Source organism: Phyllobates terribilis, unplaced genomic scaffold (genome assembly GCF_046119375.1).
Source record: "Phyllobates terribilis strain yellow unplaced genomic scaffold, ASM4611937v1 Scaffold_1__5_contigs__length_1240528914, whole genome shotgun sequence".
Lineage (NCBI taxonomy): Eukaryota > Metazoa > Chordata > Amphibia > Anura > Dendrobatidae > Phyllobates > Phyllobates terribilis.
The window spans coordinates 393,561,011-393,567,010 of NW_027362761.1; the positions used below are offsets into that span (position 1 = coordinate 393,561,011).

The following is a 6,000-nucleotide window of genomic DNA, read 5'->3' on the forward strand; positions in this document are numbered from 1 at the left end:
CACAAAAAGATTCCGATGATTTCTGAAGTGTACAGGGCGACACTTTCTACTCAGATTCAACCAAATGCAGCAAGGCTGATTGGATCACATGGGATCATAACTGTTACTTTCTGTGAGGTAAACCATTTCACTACATGTTTAAAAACAAACTGCAAATATTACACCTCACAAAAACAATCTGCTACGATCCGCTACTATAATGTCTGTATACTCTTTTGCTTCCTCCCCTGCTGTAATGTCTGTATACTCTTTTGCTTCCTCCCCTGCTGTAATGTCTGTATACTCTTTTGCTTCCTCCCCTGATGTAATGTCTGTATACTCTTTTGCTTCCTCCCCTGCTGTAATGTCTGTATACTCTTTTGCTTCCTCCCCTGCTGTAATGTCTGTATACTCTTTTGCTTCCTCCCCTGCTGTAATGTCTGTATACTCTTTTGCTTCCTCCCCTGCTGTAATGTCTGTATACTCTTTTGCTTCCTCCCCTGCTGTAATGTCTGTATACTCTTTTGCTTCCTCCCCTGCTGTAATGTCTGTATACTCTTTTGCTTCCTCCATTGCCCAGGAGATGTGGTATGATCAGACCATGTTCCTGCACGGTCAGACACAGCCATTACACAGTACACAGCAGGGGCACATCACAGATTATCTCAGCACAGGAACATTTTATTTAAACACATCCAATTGTGGAACTTATTTGTATCCCAAGATCTATTAATTCGTTTGTGGGATAATCCCTTTACAGACGTAAAAGCAAATACTTTAATTTGGGACCATAGTTTTTTTTTGGTTGGAGACCACCAATATTTTAACTGGTCTAGTATAGCTGCTAAGTGGTAATTATGTGGATTTGGTAATTCTAGTCATCCTGAGGCTTTATTATCTGTCATAAAAACATATATGAATTACATAGAAATATACACTGTTAGTTGTATTGTTTTATTCCATTCAGTGGGTGCCTTCTCTAAAGGACTGCCTAAAGGCACAGGCCTACTTTGACTATAGGTAAAACCTGCCTTGAACATTAAAGAGGTTGTCCACTACTTTAAAGAGGTTGTCCTTAGGAAGGTCATCAATGTCTGATCGGTCGGGGACCGACACTCGGAACCCCCTCTGAACAGCTGCTCTCGGTGTTGTCTGGAACTGCTCAATTGCGGAGCCGCTACGTCTTCTGATTGGCTGGAGTTCCGGGTGTCAGACCCTGACCAATCAGACATTGATGACCTATTCTAAAGATAGGTCATCAATGATAAAGTAGTGGCCAACCTCTTTAATGTCCCTATTCAATGAAACCATGCAGAAATGATCAAAATGGTAAGGAGTTGAAACAAAAAATATATTACAAAGTTAAATTTCATGCCAGGAATCTGCGTTCCAGCCTCTTAATGTACATTATGTAGCTTGCGATGCTTATCTTTTTCTTCACGCAATGGAAAAAAACCCCGACCGATTACATTGAGGCCGCCATACTTTCTCTTTAAGTCCAACCTAAGTGCCTATGACTTATTTTCTAATAGTAAACGGCATAATTTGAGGACCAGATGAACACACTGACATCATTGGCGTACCGCCAATGGCGGCAGACCACGAGACTGCTATGGGGCCCGTGAGCTGGGGGGGCCAATAGCAGTCCAGGGGTGCCCGTGAGCTGGGGGGGCCCGCCGGTGCAGCGGCTCCCTGCTCGTGGCGGGAGGGAGCGATCCCTACAACTCCGCTGCTGACAGGACAGAATGGCAGCGGAGCTGCAGAGATCCGTCCTCTGCTTCCTGCCCGCTGCTTCCTCCCTCACACAGGCATGTGCTGCTTCATGATGTCATCATGCAGCGCGGGCCTGTGTGAGAGAGGAAATTGCAGACAACAAGGATGCTACGGCCTGTGGGGGAATGGGCAGAGAGGTAAGTGTTTTTTTTTTAATTTTTACTGAAACGATGGAGACAGCAATAATGGGGCAGATGGGGCTGGAGAGAGCAATAATGGGGCTGATGGGGCTGGAGAGAGCAATAATGGGGCTGATGGGGCTGGGGAGAGCAATGGTGGGGCTGGGGAGAGCAATGGTGGGGCTGATGGGGCTAGGGAGAGCAATCGTGGGGCTGATGGGGCTGGGGAGAGCAATGGTGAGGCTGATGGGGCTGGGGAGAGCAGCGGTGGGGCTGGTAAGAGCAGTGATGCTGCAGCTGGTGGGGGAACGGGCAGAGAGGTAAGTGTATTTTTTTTATTTTTACTGAAACGCTGGGGAGAGCAATAATGGGGCTGATTGGGCTGGAGAGAGCAATAGTGGGGCTGATGGGGCTGGGGAGAGCAATGGTAGGGCTGATGGGGCTGGGGAGAGCAATCGTGGGGCTGATGGGGCTGGGGAGAGCAATGGTGGGGCTGGGAAGAGAAGTGATGGGGCTGATGGTGCGGAGAGACCAATGATGGGGATTAGTAGACCAATGACGGGGATGGGGAGAGCAATGACGGGTTGCTGGGAGAGAGCAATGATGGAGGTGCTGGGAGAGTATTGACGGGGGTTGCTGGGAGAGAACAATGACGGGTGTGCTCGGAGAGAGCAATGACGGGGGTGCAGGGAGAGAGCAATGATGGGGGTGCTGGGAGAGAGCAATGACGGGGGTGCAGGGAGAGAGCAATGATGGGGGTGCTGGGAGAGAGCAATGATGGGGGTGCTGGGAGAGAGCAATGATAGTGGTGCTGGGACAGAGCAATGATGGGGGTGCTCGGAGAGCGCAATGACGGGGTGCTGGGAGACAACAATGACGGGGTGCAGGGAGAGAGCAATGACGGGTGCTGGGAGAGAACAATTACGAGGGTGCTGGGAGAGCAATGACAGGGGTGCTGGGACAGAGTAATGTTGAGGGTGCTGGTAGAGCGCAATGACGGGAGGTGCTGGGACATAGCAATGACAAGGGTGTTGGGAAAGAGCAATGATGGAGGTGCTGGGACAGAGCAATGATGGGGGTGCTTGTTTATTTTCCGTGTGCACATAGCGTTACAGTTAATTGGGGAGAGTCACAGAGACTGAATAATTTATATTATTGGCAGGTGGAGATTATAGTTAATGGGGGGCACAGTGCTGCTTATCACTTTATATTTTGATTACTAAGTGGCTAATAGTATATTAATGGAGGGTTACAGATCTGTATTCAGGGGCGCAGTGTGGGGGAGACACATGTGTATATATACAATATATGTGACCTTGTTATTATCTAGGCTGGAGATCATCATGACAAGACGAATCGTGACTGGGAGATGTCGACATGAAGGTCTGACCAGATGGAGAAGAAGCAGCAGAAACCGACTCTGATCAGACGAGACGTCAGTGGTAAGTGCTTGGATGTAAATATTATTCTGTATCTGCGCTGTATGACTTGGAGTGATAATGTTACATGTAAAATCCCTTAGACTGCATTCTCACATTTGTGTGAAATGTCAGATTTTTTTATCGGATGGCCCACGGACTTGTAGAGTTTTATAGATCCATTCACACATCCATGAAAATCATGGATCTGAGAATGAGATCTGTGATGGTCAGAGAATGTCCTGTTCTGAACCGATTTTAAGGATTAGAATAGGACATGCTCAATGCGTCTGTAAAACAGGGCAGCACACTGACACTGCACACAGATGCAGGAATGGAGCCATATTATGTATAGCACAGTCCCTTAGTACATAGTGTACTCACTTATTATGTATAGCATACACCCTTAGCATATATTGTACTCGCTTATTATGTATAGCGCCTTCCTTAGTTTTATAGTTTCATCTTTTATTATGTATAACACCCTCTCTTATTACCTACCATCCTCTCTAGCTCTAGGGCTCACAATTGGGGGATCATACTGTGTTGGGGTCAGCAAACTTTGCCCTGGGAGTTGAGGTGAGGTACAGTAGGGTCATTATACTGCGCAAGTGGAGGAATTCACCATGGGGGTATCATACTGTGTTTGGGGGACACTTTTGTTGGTATAACACTTTATGGGACAATGAAAGAGGGGCCTAGGACGTCAGCAGGAGGAAAATTACTATGTAAAGGCTGGAAAGTTGTGAGATCTGCTCTTCTGTGACCCTGACAATTATTTACATTTTTTTTTGGTGGGGGGGGGCCCAATTTGAACTTCTGCTATGGGGCCCCATGAATCCTATGTACGCCCCTGACTGACATGTATGATCTACTAATGCAGTGACTGTTAAGGAGCTGGTTTACACGACCACTTGTACAGGGATATATCTATGTTAGTGTGATTCTCTTCCTTCTGCTAATAGGTCATTGGCTGCACTTGCTGCAAAGCTAACATGTCACACAGCTATTTTTAGAATAATGAATAAAAGATTAACGCAAGCCACTCTTTAGAAAACACAATTGACTTATTCAACTAAAGTAACATACACTGTGAAAAACGAGCACTTCATTAGAGAAAAGCCATCTATATTCTGATATTGACGATTACGTACAGGATTCAGTGGTTTTCTTTTCTTATACTTCCTATATATGACGAGCATTGAGTTATGCTCCTGTATATCACAGAGATCATTAATATTGTGGTTTACTATCTGTATACGGCATGCCTCTGATTAATAAAACATGACTTACCTAAAGAAGACTGATCCAGGACTGTCCAGGGAATTCAGGGGAGAATAATTTGTAAAACTGTTATCTAAGAAAACAGAATCTTCTAAAGACGATTTCTTCATTTTCTTCTTGGCCTCCACAAAAATAACAAAACTAGTAGCTAAAAAGGTAGAAAGCTGTCAATGTGTTTCAACCAGGTATGTAGTGAAACAGTAGCTTTTACAGCCCCGGAAATGCTGTACGCAGCAGGCTTGAATACATGTTACTCCAGTTTCTCTGCCTGTTAATAAATAACCTGTAAGATTTACGAATTATGCAAATATTATTTGAGGTCAACGTTGTTGAAAACCACACAGGTTACCCAAGCACAACTTGCACTCCCATCTGTCGGAGTACTGCATTGTTTAATAGGTTGATATTTTTCACAGGATGACATTGAGTAATAGTAAATCATTGCTTCTGTTTGTGTAAAGTCGCTAGATAGGCTAATCCACATAGTATGGCTATTGATTTTGCACTTTCTATATTCCCTAGATTCAAACTGTACATTTATTCAATTTTTAACAATTTGTACACCTTTCCCAAAACTGAGTCGCAGTTTGACATTATAGGCTCAATGACTGTTACTAGGGTTGGACTGGGGTGTCTGGGGCCCACAGGGGGAATTGACCCTAGGGGTCCACCCTACAGCTATATGCAAATACCTGTTAGTCTTTAACCCTGTTATAGTGGAGCGTTGACTGTAAAACACAAGCAGCTCCTGCACATCTACTGTGCACACTCTATAACTGGGATGTACAATTGTGGTAATTTGCATTAAAGGGTTCTTTGGTTATAACAAGTTATCACCGATCCATGGGCTCTACAGGATCAGTGATAACGTATTGATTGTTTGGGTCCGACCATTGGAAAATGCACTGGTCGGAAGAATGTGGAAGTTTTATCCCTGACAGGACACTTTTATCCCCATTTTAAAATGGAGCTACAGGTGGGCCATCTAACCTCAGCCTCATTCATTCTCTTGGGAGCTTCCAAAAAAAAGAGAGCAGCCACTGAGGGAATGAATGGATCAGTGGTCGAGTTGCACATGAGCTCCAATCTAATGAGGATAAAAGCTCCACACATTCTGCCGATTGGGTGTCAGCAGACCCCCACCAATCAATAACTTATCACTGATCCTGTGGAGAGATGATTACTCGTTTTCACCAGAGAACCCCTGTAAGTGCATCTCTGTGTTTCAAGTATTTAATCTCTGAGGCCACGGCCCCACTATCAGTATTTGGTCAGTATTTTATCTCAGGAGTGGGAGCCAAAGCCAGGTGAGGAACAATCAGAGAAAAGGTATAATAGAAACAAGTCACCAATTCTGCATTTATCACCCACTCCTGGTTTTGGCTCCCACTCCTGAGAAAAAATACTGACCAAATACTGATAGTGGG

General features: G+C 45.0%; 1 protein-coding gene across 1 annotated transcript in view; it reads right to left on the reverse strand.

Annotated features, from left to right (window-relative positions):
• The window catches only part of LOC141264426 (uncharacterized), a 199,598-nt gene extending 194,755 nt beyond the window's left edge, over nt 1–4,843 (reverse strand). Inside the window, exon 1 of the mRNA XM_073676713.1 lies at nt 4,583–4,843. The gene's annotated coding sequence lies outside the window, so the exon portion shown is untranslated. The remainder of the gene's footprint in view (nt 1–4,582) is intronic.
• Nucleotides 4,844–6,000: the final 1,157 nt, after the last annotated feature.